Genomic DNA, 13,516 nt, shown 5'->3' on the forward strand with positions numbered 1-13,516 from the left:
TTGTCAATTCTAGCGGGGCTCTCTTTCATTCTTTTATTTATTTCAGGTTCTTTTTCCTTTAGTATGTTAAGAAAATCTCCTGCTTTTGACCCAATTCTATTAGCAAGATTATGCATCCTTTTATCTAATTTTTCAATATTTTCTTCGATGATCATTTTCTTTTCAATAGCATCGAACCTTTGCATAATGAGATCAACAGTTAAAATTGTCTCATTGATAGTGATAGGTGGTGCACCAACTAAATCTCCCATAGCATTTAAACATCCAAAGTGGGGCACACCAAGAAATTCCCACTGTTAATCATATCAAGGACAAATCTATACCAAGTGGTGGTTCCCACATAAACCTACGAAGAAGAACAACGGTAGATTGCTTACGAACAAATCTATTATGAGCATTACAATTCCTATACCAAGCATCTTTTAGATTCTCCCGTCCCCTTTGTTTAAAGTTAAGAACCTCATTCTCGGGGGTACACGCAATAGCGAAAGAACTAGCCATAGCAAAAACATAGATGAATAAGAGATCTAACGATAAAAAGGGTAAATGAGAAAAAGAGGGCGAGTAAAATGAAATTTTTTGTGAAGTGGGGAGATGAAAATGAGAGGCAAATGGAAAATAATGTAAATTGCAAGGAGATGAGATTTGTGATTTTGAACCTGATAGATGTTCATAATGTCTCCCCGGGAACAGCGCTAGAAAACCTTCTTGATGCGGCTGAATTGAGTAGGTATTTATCCGCAAGAGGAAGGGATGATGCAGCACAGCTACGGTAAATATTTCCCTCAGTTATGAAACCAAGGTTATCGAACCAGTAGGAGGATCACACAACACCATGTTAACGGTACGTGCACACAAAGAACAAATACTTGCAACCCTACGCATAAGAGAGGTTGTCAATCTCTCCTAGATAAAAATATAGATTGTTTTATATAAGATTGGATAAATAGATCTTGCAATAACAAAAAATAAAATAAGTAAATAAAAAGTACAACAAGGTATTTTTGGGTCTTTGTATTAATAGATTTGAAAACAAAAATCAAAAGAAAGATAGATCGAAAGCAATATTATAAAAGATAGACCCGGGGGCAATAGGTTTCACTAGTGGCTTCTCCCATGAATATAACACATGGTGGGTGAACAAATTACTGTTGGACAATTAATGGAAAATCAAATAGTCATGAAGATATCCAAGGCAATGATCATTATATAGGAATCATGTCCAAGATTAGTAGACCGAAATGATTCTGCATCTACTACTATTACTCCACACATCGACCACCATCCAACATGCATCTAGTGTATTAAGTTCATGAAGAAACGGAGCAATGCAATAAGAACGATGACATGATGTAGACAAGATCTATTCATGTAGGAATAGACCCCATATTGTTATCCTTAATAGCAATGATACATGTGTGCCTTGTTGCCCCTTCTATCACTGGGAAAGGACAACGCAAGATCGAACCCATCACAAAGCACCTCTTCCCATGGCAAGAAAACTCGATCTAGTTGGCCTAACTAAACTAAAGATTCGAAGAAGAAATATGAGGCTATAAGTAATCATGCATATAAGAGATCAAAAGAAGGCTCAAATAATAATCATGGATAGAAACTGATCACGAACTCAAAATTCATCATTTCCCAACAAACACACCGTAAAAAGTCATTACATCAAATGGATCTCCAAGAGATCACTGTATTGAAAATCAAAAAGAGAGAAGAAGCCCTCTAGCTACTACCTACAGACCCGTAGGTCTATGGTGGACTACTCACGCATCATCGAAGAGGCACCCATGAAGACGACGCACCCCTCCGTGATGGTGTTAGATTGGATCTCATGGTTGTGGAACTTGCGGCAACTGGAATTGTGTTTCGTCGACTCTCCTAGGGATTCTAGAATATTTGGGTATTTATAGAGCTGGGATGCGGTGGAGAAGGGTCCCGAGGAGGGCACAACCCACCAGGGCGTGCCCTGGTGTCTTCTGGCCCACTCGGCCCTCCTCTAGCCTACTTCTTTGGTCCTCCACATGTCTTCTAGCCCATAAAAATTCTCCAAAAAGTTTCATGGTGTTTGGGCTTCGTTTGGTACTGATATTGTGCAAAGTAAAAAAACAAGCAAAAAATAGCAAGTGGCACTTGGCACTATGTCAATATGTTAGTCCCAAAAAATGATATAAAGTTGATATAAAATGATTGTAAAACATCCAAGAATGATAATATAACAGCATGGAAGAATAAAAAATTATAAATAAGTTGGAGATGTATCAACTAGTATTGTGCGCGTTTAAGCGGACTAGTTGTAGTTACATAAAATGGAAAGGCTTGTGCTCACTAGAACAAGGTTAACAACAACCAAATATAGTCATTCATAGTGGTACTGTTGAAATTGCATAGAATATAGCTCGTGTTTACACATCACATTGTGAAAAAACAGAAATAAACAATGGGCGTGTTAACTACATCAGGCTTAACAGGAACCACATATGGCTATTGGAACTGGTATGATAAAATTGAACTGGAAATTACATACTTGTAGATATAGAACTTCACAATGTGAATAACTGAAATAAACATGGCATACTATATAGAAATTGAATCAGGACATATGCCCGGTACAAGCAACCAAGCTAGGAAAATCAGTTAAACAAGGCATATGCTCACTACAACAGGCTTGATAGCAACCAAAAATAGTCATTCGTACAGTACTGCTGAAATTGCATAGAACGTAGCTGATGCTTAAAGAAGAGATTGTATAACTAAACATCACATGCGAAAGAACTGAAATAAACGATGCACCCGTTAACTACACCAGGTTTAACAGGAACCATATATGGCTCTTGAAACAGGTATTGATGAAATTCAACGGCAAAGTCCATACATTTAGCACGAGTGAAGTAATTTAACATGAGATGGGCTTCCTCACCTATCACAGATGGGCTCATTCCCATTAGAAGAGCGCAGATTGTGGGTGTGCTCCCTGTTTTCACAGATGGGCTACTTCCCCTTGGAACAACAAGTATGCACGGTGCCCTTCCTTATGTTACGGATGGGCTCTCTCCCCTAGGAAGATATGGAGAGCGTGTCGTTGTTGGCGTTGGCATCATCAATGAGGCCTGACTAGGCAGCTGATGATGCCAAGCCACCGTCATAGAACATGTCCTTTAGAAATGAGAAAAGAGCCTCCATGGAGATGAAGGAAGGCAAATTCTTGAGAGCGAAACAGAGTAGATCAGCGGTTGGGCCTTGCATGAGGTCGACGTGGGTTGAACCCGAGGGGTGTGGGTTGGGCCACTTAACCTGTGATATGGCACACGATAAGCCGTCATCGTGGACGAGCTCAACGTCATAGCCGACTACATCGATATGGAACCATACGAGAAACTGCTGTCTTACAGCCTCGTAGTCATTAGATTTCCCGGAGGCCTCGGAGGCCACCTCGTCATCGTAGTTAGCTTCCCGAATTCTCTCGGCGGCCACCTCATCATCGTAGACAGCTTCCCTGGCAGTCTCAGTGGCCCCGACGACAACCTCGTCATCGTAGTCAGTTTCCTCGGCGATCCCGGCAAGCACCTCATCATCGTAGTCGGCTTCCTCAGCAGCCTCGTGGGCCACCTCGACATCATCCACAGGAAAGGTCGTGATATACCTCCTTTTGGCCATTCGCTCCTCCATCTCCCCTTCATGTGTAGGTGGGATTAGGCTGCGACGGTCTGCGGTGGGGATGTGGATCTATGAGGAAGGGGGTGTTTCGCAGGCACCATCTAAGAAATTTAGGGGGCGAGGGTATGGATATGGGTTCGAAACCTGGACGGGGAGAGCAGGAGAGGTTGACTGTGGAACATGGAGTGGGATCGGGGTCGGCGGCGAGGTAGCTAGGGTTTGAGTGAGGGAGTTGTGGGGGTGGGGTAGGAGGGGCCTAGGTGGTGTTTGAGGAAATGTTGCGACAACTTTAAATTTTAATTGCAGGGAATGAAAAGCAAGGAGAAAATGATTTTTTTTATGAAGGGTTTGAAGTGGCGCCGGAGGAACAAACGTCACACATGGCTAGAACACAATACATGTGTAATTCAAAGAGATAAACCCTCCGAACCATCAATTTTTAAATTGATCAAGGTATGTGACATCCTCAGCTTTTCCTACAATCTTGTATGTAATTAAGCTAAAGTGATACCGTGCTAATGATGCCACATCACCGTGATTCTTTTGTTAAACTCGCATCGGTTCAAACCCCGCAGATATTCCGTTGCAAATTTGATTTGTTGGAAAAGTAGAATTTAAAAGTTTTACAAAACTGAAAATAAAAATGTCGGATGAGTTACGAAAATTCCCTAATAATTTATAAAGTTGAATCGGGCATTTTTGGAATTTTCTAGAACCCCTAAATAATTAAAACAGAAACTATTAAAAAATGACATAATACAAAAAAAGGCCATCACCCAACTAGGCCAAATGGCCCAACCGGCCACACCGTCAGCCCACCTCCACCGGGGGCTATAAAACCTCCCGTGGAGACCGAACCCTAGCGAGCCCCTCCTAGTTTCCCACTCCCCGCCGCCAGCCACGGGGGCTCCTCCGTTGGCTCGATCCCCTAGCCCCATCGCTCCCACTTCCCCGCAGCCCTCGTCAGCGCCTCGCTTGTCAACCCCCACTCGCCCCCAGATCGCCCCGCTCCCATCCCTCCCCGAGTGTTGCGCTCTCTCCTCCCCTCGTCAACTCCCTAGACCGAGCCCCCATGCGCTCGCTCGCTCCCAGGGCCTCCCCTCGCCACCTCTTGCTCCCTCGATCCTCTCCCCCGTCGCCCCACCGGCCCCTCCCTTTCTCCCTCGGCCACAACCACCGGTCAGCCTCCGGCGGCCCTCCTCCGGCCGGATCCTACCGCTCCGCCGCCTCGCTCTCTCCCCTCGATTCCCTCCGTCACCAGGGGCCTCCTCCACTGGTCGGGCCCCTCTGTCACGTCGTCGGGTCACCTGCACCTCCACCGGCCGGTTCCAGCCACAGGTCGCCTCGCTCCCGTGCCTCTCCCTCCCGATCTAGGGTGGATCAGGGTTGGGGAGGCCGACGTCGCCCCGGGCCAGCCCGTGCCGAATCCGCCCCACCCCGGGCCTCCTCGACACCGATGCCGACCCCCACCGAAGCTCCTCCATGCCGGACTGCTCCACCGGACTTCCTCGACACCGACCTCCACCGAGCCCACGTTGCACACCTACAGGGCTCGGTGAGAACACCCCCTTCCTTCTTCCCCCGTTCCGGTACCATTCCGACGCCCCGCACCACGGCCTCCGGCGACCTCCGCCTCGCCCCAACGCCATTTCCCTCCTGCTGGTCAAGAGGTGGAGTAGGAGTAGTGTGCCTCCTGTGAGATGTAGATGAAAGAGATAAAGAAAAGAAAAGAAAACTATGTGTTATGTGTATAGGCATGTATATGTATATATGTATGTAGGTATGCATGTGTAGATGTGTGTAAAAATGAGTATATGTATGCAATGTAAAATGTGTGTATTGATGAATATGTGTGTACAGATTTTTTTTGTACGTTGTGTGTGTATGGCCATGGGCCACTACGAGGTGGGGCCAACCCCCCTAATGATGTTTTTAAAAAAATAAAAAAAGGATATATATATATATATGTTTTAACAAATAATAATAATAAAAGTAAATAAATAATTATTTATATTAATTAATTAATTAGGTAATTAAGGATTAATTAGACTAGTTATTTACGTGTTAATTAGATAATTAGATTATCATATGAGTGGATGACACATGGGTCCCCCACTAAATTAATCTGATTAATTAATAATAACCCTAATTAAAAATTGTGTCTATGACACATGGGACCCACTCATCAGAGTTGACCAGTCAACTGCTGATGTCAGCATGGCATCATGCTGATGTCATAAGTAGTTTATGAATTTAATTAAATCTGGTAATTCCTAAATATTAATTAAAACTTTGAAAATTAATATAAAATAAACCGTAACTCACATGAAAAAAAATCAACATGAAAGTTGATCAGTAGAACGAGACGAACCCGGATACGCGGTCCATTCGTGTGTCACGCATCCCTAGCATAGCAAACATGGAACTTTTACATCGTTTTTCGTCTGACCGGTAGTAGCGAGAGACCCAGGAAATATCATCGGATATTTCTCGACCCGTCTATGACAGATGTTACTGCGTTAGCTCATGCCTAGACCTGCATATTGTCATGTCATGCTTAGTGTTGCACCGTTGCTATTATTTATTGTTTCTTCCCCCTCTTCTTACCGGTAGACCCCGAGACTGACGCTGCTGTCGGGTATATATAACCTCGTGACGACCAGCCCTTTGTCGCACAGCAACAAGGCAAGCAAAACCTCCTTGATCATTCCTATATCGCCCATTTCTTTCTCCCTCATGCTTGCATTAGAATTTTGCTACTATTGTAGTTAGCTCCTATATCTGATGCATAGCCTAATTTTGATGAACTGCTACTTTCAGTGTCGTACTTTAAACTGTTTAGTATAGGTGGAGCAGTCATCCCCTCTGACCCCTTAGTCCTTTTGCCCCGCTTTGTCATCAAGTCTCGATCCCTGATCAACGAGCCAAGAACGAACACAGCACTTACACCCCCCCCCCTTAGTTGTGCGGTGCTACAAAGCTACTATCGGGTACCGAGGGTGACACCTCGCGAAGTACTCATGATGATATTTATATAGTACAGCTAGTCGGTCATGGTTATCGAGGGTGATTCCTCCTTCACCACTCCCGACGATGTCTCTCTCGTGCAACTCCTCAAGTGCGGCACCCTCGAGGGTGATTCCTCTAACTCCACCTTGACGGATACATCGTTCGGAATCTAACGAGGGTGATACCTCGGATTCCCCCTGATGTTACAACCACACAGTTACTTGACCATGTTAATGGGATCTTGGATGAATAGATGTTAGGCGGGTGGATTCCCGCGTGGATGTGTGGATGACTAAATTAAAATGATAATGGATTTGGGTATTTGATCTGCGTTGGTCGGAAGGCCTTATTACGCGCTAATCGTCTGTGTGGGAAGAATTATGGGTACTCGGCGTCGTGGTATCAGGCGAAGCTTTTCAGACGTCAGCGATGGAGCGGTGCGCGCCCGAGTGGTCCCGAGATGCATCGCGCTTGTAGTAAGGGGTGCTAGAACTAACATCGGCCGCCAACGCATCATGCAGGAACACAGAGGGCAAGTGGGCCCACGACCCCTTTATGCTTAGGAATTAGACCGGCGGGCTGGCCTCTATGTTGAGCTTAGGTGGGGCTGCGACGTGTCGATATTCCGAGGCCGGGCATGACCCAGAAAAGTGTGTCCGGCCAGAGTGTTACCGAGCGTGACGGGGAATATGTTGTGCACCCCTACAGGGAAGAACTTATCTATTCGGATAGTCGTGTCCAGGGTTACACGACGACTTGGAGTTGTGCCCTGATCTTATACAACTACAACTGTTACTTAACTGGAATAGTTGCTCCGGGATTGCATCCTCGTTGGGAGTCGAGGAAGGATCTCTGGGCGTGACCTCATATTAATATTGCTGGAACAATATGACTATTAATTGTGTTATCCTGTTCTATTCTCGTCTATTGCTGCAAGACCCTAAAGATGCTAGTCGTCGATAGGACTAGGCCTTCTCTCTCTATTCTTGCATCGCTGCAGGGAGTCCACATATAAACCCACTTCTTCGATACTGATGCATACTTAGCATAGTTTTGATATAAGTCTTGCGAGTACTTTGGATGAGTACTCACCGTTGCTTTGCTCCCCCTTTGCCCCCTTGATCCATTGCTATGACAAGATGATGGAGCCCAGGAGATGGAGTATCCAGCCGACGATGACTGCTACCCCGACAATGCCTACTTCTACGTGGAGGCTGCTGAAGACCAGGAGTAGTTAGGAGGCTCCCAAGCAAGAGGCCTCGCCTCGTTCGATCGTTGTATCTTTTGTTCTAGCCTTCTCAAAGGCACTCCATGTTTTATGTATGTACTCAGATATTGTTGCTTCCGCTGACTCATATGTTTATCGAGCTTCTCTATTCTAGCCCTCGAGCCCCCTGGCTTGTAATATGAAGCTTGTTTGTTTTATTTGTGTCCAGAGTTGTGTTGTGATATCTTCCCGTGTGTCCTTGAGTTTGATCGTACGCATTTGCGTGTATGATTAGCGTACGATTAAATCGAGGGCATCACAAGTTGGTATCAGAGCCGACTGCCTGTAGGTAGCCCCCTTTCCAAGTCCTTGGCCGAAGTTGAGTCCACTATTTAAAAAACTTACTAACTTTGATGCTATGGGTTATGGGCCCACATCTCAATTGGATGGTATTAGTATCTTTTACTCCTTTCCTATACTCTGGGTTCTACTCTCTCTTCTCTTTTGGGTTAAAGATTTTGTTAACTCTAACTCTAGGTTCTCGTAAATACTTTCTCTTGGACAATCCCGCAAATCCAGACGGTTGCTTGATTCCTCAGAAGACTCCGAAGATATTCTCCGATGTTCTCTCGAGAACTTGTGCTCATCGCTTCTGCGATTTCCCTTCCTCCGTCAACCCCTATGGATGACGGCATACAAATGTAGTTCATACTTTCCTTTTCAAATGCTCTTGTTTTACGAGATCTAATGAATTATCTTACATGGGATTTGTTCACCCTCAGTTGCTCGTGTCTTCCACGAAGTCCTTTGAATTACTATTCGATCTTCCGAAGTTCTCAGTAACATATTGCTCTTGACCTTTCTCACCTTCTTGCATTATGGTTAAATCCATATGTCTATCCGCATTCATTAAATTCCTTTGTGAATTTCCTGTGATCTTATTGATTCTACCTTTGTGTGAATGCGCACAATCATCTGTTGATACTCATAAATTATCTTTCCGGATCAAGCGTCCTTCTAGAAGGAGCTGGTTCTCGGCAAATCTACTTTGATTGATTGTCCATCTAAGTTCATTCAACTTACTTGTATTTGATCGGAGCATCTGATTATGATACACCAACCTAAGGATCCTAATTCCTTTGGTAATTAAGTATCGGTATTTTTCAGATGTTCTAAAATCCGATGCCTTGGATTCTATATTCCTCTAATTGAGTACCGATACTCACATCAGATCCTTTTGTGGACTATCAGACCCATTGCTGGGTTATTATCCGGCGGCAACCTTTACATTCATAAATTCTCGTGATATTGTTCCCCTGAAAAAATAATGCCATTGGTAAATTGTCTCTTCTCCCTCTGATAAGTTCTGTCCTATGCTTTTGTCAGCGAGGCTCTTCAAGCATGTGTTAATTACTCTTGAAGTTTGTGGTATATGTTCCTAAGATGCCCCGATGGGTTGAACCTATGCCTTCCTAAAACAATATGGTCCGAAGAGTTTTCATGAGTCTTACTCTTCTAGTGTTTTGCCGGATATTCTTTAAAACTACAACCTGATCACAGGCGAGGAGTAAACGGCAGGTGATGCATTGATGAAGTGGGAGTCAACCTTGAACTTTGTGTTCATGCCCATGGAAACGACGTTGATCTTATCATAGAAGCTTCTCGTATCAATAATCATTCATTATGTGGTTTAATCTGGTATGTGTGATCTTGTCCTTTGCAATCGTGGTTCCGACCATGTTGTCCTACCTTGATTTCATTCTCACACGAGTTAAAGTATTTATCTTCTTAAGATCAACACATCGGCCCAAGCCTTAATGTTGACCTACCTTCGAGTATTATCCCTCGTATCCCGAGAATATCATGGAGCTACATAACTTCTTGTGAGCTCCTCATCAACTATGATATTTCCATTAATTCCAGATTTCCTCGTGTTTTGAGTTATTGGACACTCAAGGATACCGATAGCTGAATCGAGTATGCATTGCGATCCAACAACTCTTAGTAATATTCTTTGTTTATGAGTTTTTACTCGGTCATGTCATTCCAAGCTGTTAAGCTACATCATCATCGTCATGTTGGAGCTTGACCATGCTATCTATGCCCACCTTGTCCAGAACACATTTCCAACTGTGCGTTAAGATCACATCAAGCTTTCCACATCATATTGGTTGTTTTGAAAGGCAATTTTGATTCTGAGCTAGCAGACTTATCTGTGGTTCCGACAACCTTTAGCTTCTTTATTCCTTTACTTGATGATGTCGTTGAATGATTACATCTTCATCGAGCTTCTCGGGAAATGTGGCATGATCATCATCAGCATTCCGAGCTCTTGCAGGATATCAATTGTATGCATGTTGAGAAATACCATCCCGTCCCCTCGATGAATTGTATTATCATCGACATCCTTGTTGCCTTCCCTCTAACACAAATGTGTTCATGTTTTGTGTTGTCCCTTAAGTTCCTTGCTATTCAGCTTATGTTGTCTTCTACCTTAGAGTATTACTATCTTTTATGTCAAGAATGTTGTGAGAATTGCACACATCTTAAGAATTCTTGATATAGTAATACCTATCGACATCACCATTCATTTCTTGGTCCCGTGTTGTTTCAAACCGGAATACCCAACAAGTGAACCTTGATGTTTGATCCCAATACTTCTGGCAACCCTATTGCCTTGAGGATAACAACTAATTGTTTCATTCTTGGTGTGCTCGTTGTTGACTCATTATTTTTAGCATTGGTCGTGCTACTCAATCTGTATTTCCGAGTGCACCCTTCGACCAATGTTTAATTGTTGTTGTTCCCTTGAGCATACGACATTATACCATTTGACTTGACAAATGCTATCTCCTTGATCTTGTAAAATTTGAAAATTCATCCCTATCAAAATCTTGTGGGATTGTTGTCGAGCCCATCGGCCACACCCTCAACTTATTCATGGTGTGATGGTGAAGCTCTTGAAAGCATTAGCCTTGCGCCTAGCTCATGAAGGATATGTTGATAAAAAGAAGTGTTTCTCCCAAAGTTCATGTGCACTCTTGCGCCGTGAATATGTGAAAGTTTTGTTTCGCTTCCTCTAGGATCATCCCAAGTCATTCACGCATGTGCGAAGTGTTATATGTTTTGAAGATTTGCTATCTTCACTTCATATAACTTTCCCTTAGAACCCCAAGCCTCTGACTGATTTGATCAAGGAAAAGAAGTTCCTTCCATAAGAGCTAATCGAGGCTTACACAAGGACCTCGATATCCTCGATGAGGTTTCTCAAATCAGAACTCAGTTACACTTTGACGTAAGAATTTTATGTGGGCATGAATGTCTTGAGATTGTGTTAATATGTCTTACAATTGAACTCATGATTCAAGAATTGCTTGTGTAGCTCATATCATGAGAATCTTGCATATTCATCTTTTCTTCTCGGGCATCTTGAGTCTAAGGTATCCTAACGCCTATCAGATCTGAATCTCACGCAGATATGTTGGTTGGAACATTTTCCAATAATTGTAACGTTGGTCTTATGTAACCCGGTACGGTGATGTATTGTCTAGCACACCGGGCCAAAGGACCTATTGTTACAAATTCTTCCATACGCAAGATTCACCATACTTCCATGCGGAAACTATATGAATTATTTCATAAGTTGTTCCTCATGGATCCTTTTGTATACCCTAAGTTCGACCTTTACCTGATAACCATGTCGATGCTACCTCGAAGAACGGATGTGGTACTTCTAACATCAACAGGAACATTGGAAGCGCAATGCTAAATTGTTCCTGATAAATTATCCAAACCCTATGGTATGGGTAAACATCATGATTCTCCTTGCCCTTTTATCAAAATGGTTATGTACATGATGACCTATCATGTATACCATACTCTATGTTTTCCTCGAGAATGGTATACTCTAATACTGGTGTGTGTGAACACATTTTCTTTCCCATTGGTTAGTGTGACCTCTCTCTGAATCTGAACTCATCTGAGCAGTGTTAATTCCCTACTTAGGTAATAACATTGGTATACAACTCTGTCAGTAAGACCCTATTACTATTGTGGATAACATTCCGGTAGCCGCCGGTGGACGAGGGCCTTGCCTATTGGTACGCCTCGTTTCAACGAGCACGAAAATGGTTATATTCGTTCCCCGCCCTTGGAACCGATGTTGTTGCCAACATAACTGACAGGTTATCCTCTGACATGTCTTGGTACCAACACCGTACAAGATGTCACCCCTCTACCTACTCTCGGCCCACATGGTGGACCCATAACCCAAAGTTCCACAGGATCAAAACCTGACTCTCCTCTACATCTTTGACTCCAAGAAATCGTTTACACTTGGCTTTGTATGAGATTCCAGAACCACCATCCAATGGAACGATCACTGTTCGGTCCGGATATTTATCCAATATGTTGAAGATCAAATCTGCGTTGTTCTTGAGAATCTGAAGGCTGCTCCGTCTCGTTAGAAGAGTCAGTATGACCATCATCATCAAGATATGGTCTATCAACCTGGCTAAAAGGCTTATCTTCGTGTCACACCAATGAGAGGCGCACACCGTTTTGGGATCAAGGGCAAGTTTAGCTCCTCGCTATATTGGTCCTTTCATTGTTCGCGAAAGGCGTGGACAAGTGGCCTATCAATAGGAACTACCGGCGAACCTTTCTCAGGTTCACGATGTCTTCCATGTGTCTCAGCTCTGCCGCTGCTTCAAAGATCCTATTCGAGCATTGGATTATAATATGCTTGAGCTGCAACAAGACCTCTCCTATAAAGAGCATCCAGTCCGCATTCTCGACCAGGCTGAACGTCAGACTCATCGCAAAGTCACCAAGTTCCTTAAAGTGAAGTGGTCAAATCATTCTGAAGATGAGTCCACTTGGGAACATGAGGATCATCTTCGTGATGAATACCCCGAGCTCTTTCCTTTTACCTCTTAATTCTCGGGACGAGAATTCTTGTTAGTAGGGGAGACTTGTGACATCCTCACCTTTTTCTATAGTGTTGTATGTAATTAAGCTACAGTGATCCCGCGCTAATGATGCCACGTCACCGTGATTCTTTTGTTAAACTCGCGTCGGTTCAAACCCCGTTGATATTCCGTTGCAAATTTGATTTGTTGGAAAAGTAGAATTTAAAAGTTTTACGAAACTGAAAATAAAAATGTCAGATGAGTTACGAAAATTCCCTAATAATTTATAAGTTGAATCGAGCATTTTTGGAATTTTCTAAACCCCTAAATAATTAAAACAGAAACTACTAAAAAAAGGTTGCTGCCCAACTAGGCCAAACGGCCCAGACGTCCAGACCGGCAGCCCACCTCCTCCGGGGGGTATAAAACCCCCCATGGAGACCGAACCCTAGCGAGCCCCTCCCAGTTTCCCACTCCCCGCCACCAGCCACGGGGGATCCTCCCCTGGCTCGATCCCTTGGCCCCGTCACTCGCACATCCCCGCAGCCCTCGTTAGCGCGCCGCTCGTCAGCCCCCACTCACCCCTAGATTGCCCCGCTCCCATCCCTCCCTTAGCGTTGCGCTCTCTCCTCCCCTCGTCAACTCCCCAGACCGAGCCCCCACGCGCTCGCTCGCTCCCAGGGCCTCCCCTCGCCACCTCGTGCTCCCTCAATCCTCTCCCCCGTTG

The sequence above is a fragment of the Hordeum vulgare genome, chromosome 1H, assembly GCF_904849725.1.
Source record: "Hordeum vulgare subsp. vulgare chromosome 1H, MorexV3_pseudomolecules_assembly, whole genome shotgun sequence".
In the NCBI taxonomy this organism is placed as follows: domain Eukaryota; kingdom Viridiplantae; phylum Streptophyta; class Magnoliopsida; order Poales; family Poaceae; genus Hordeum; species Hordeum vulgare.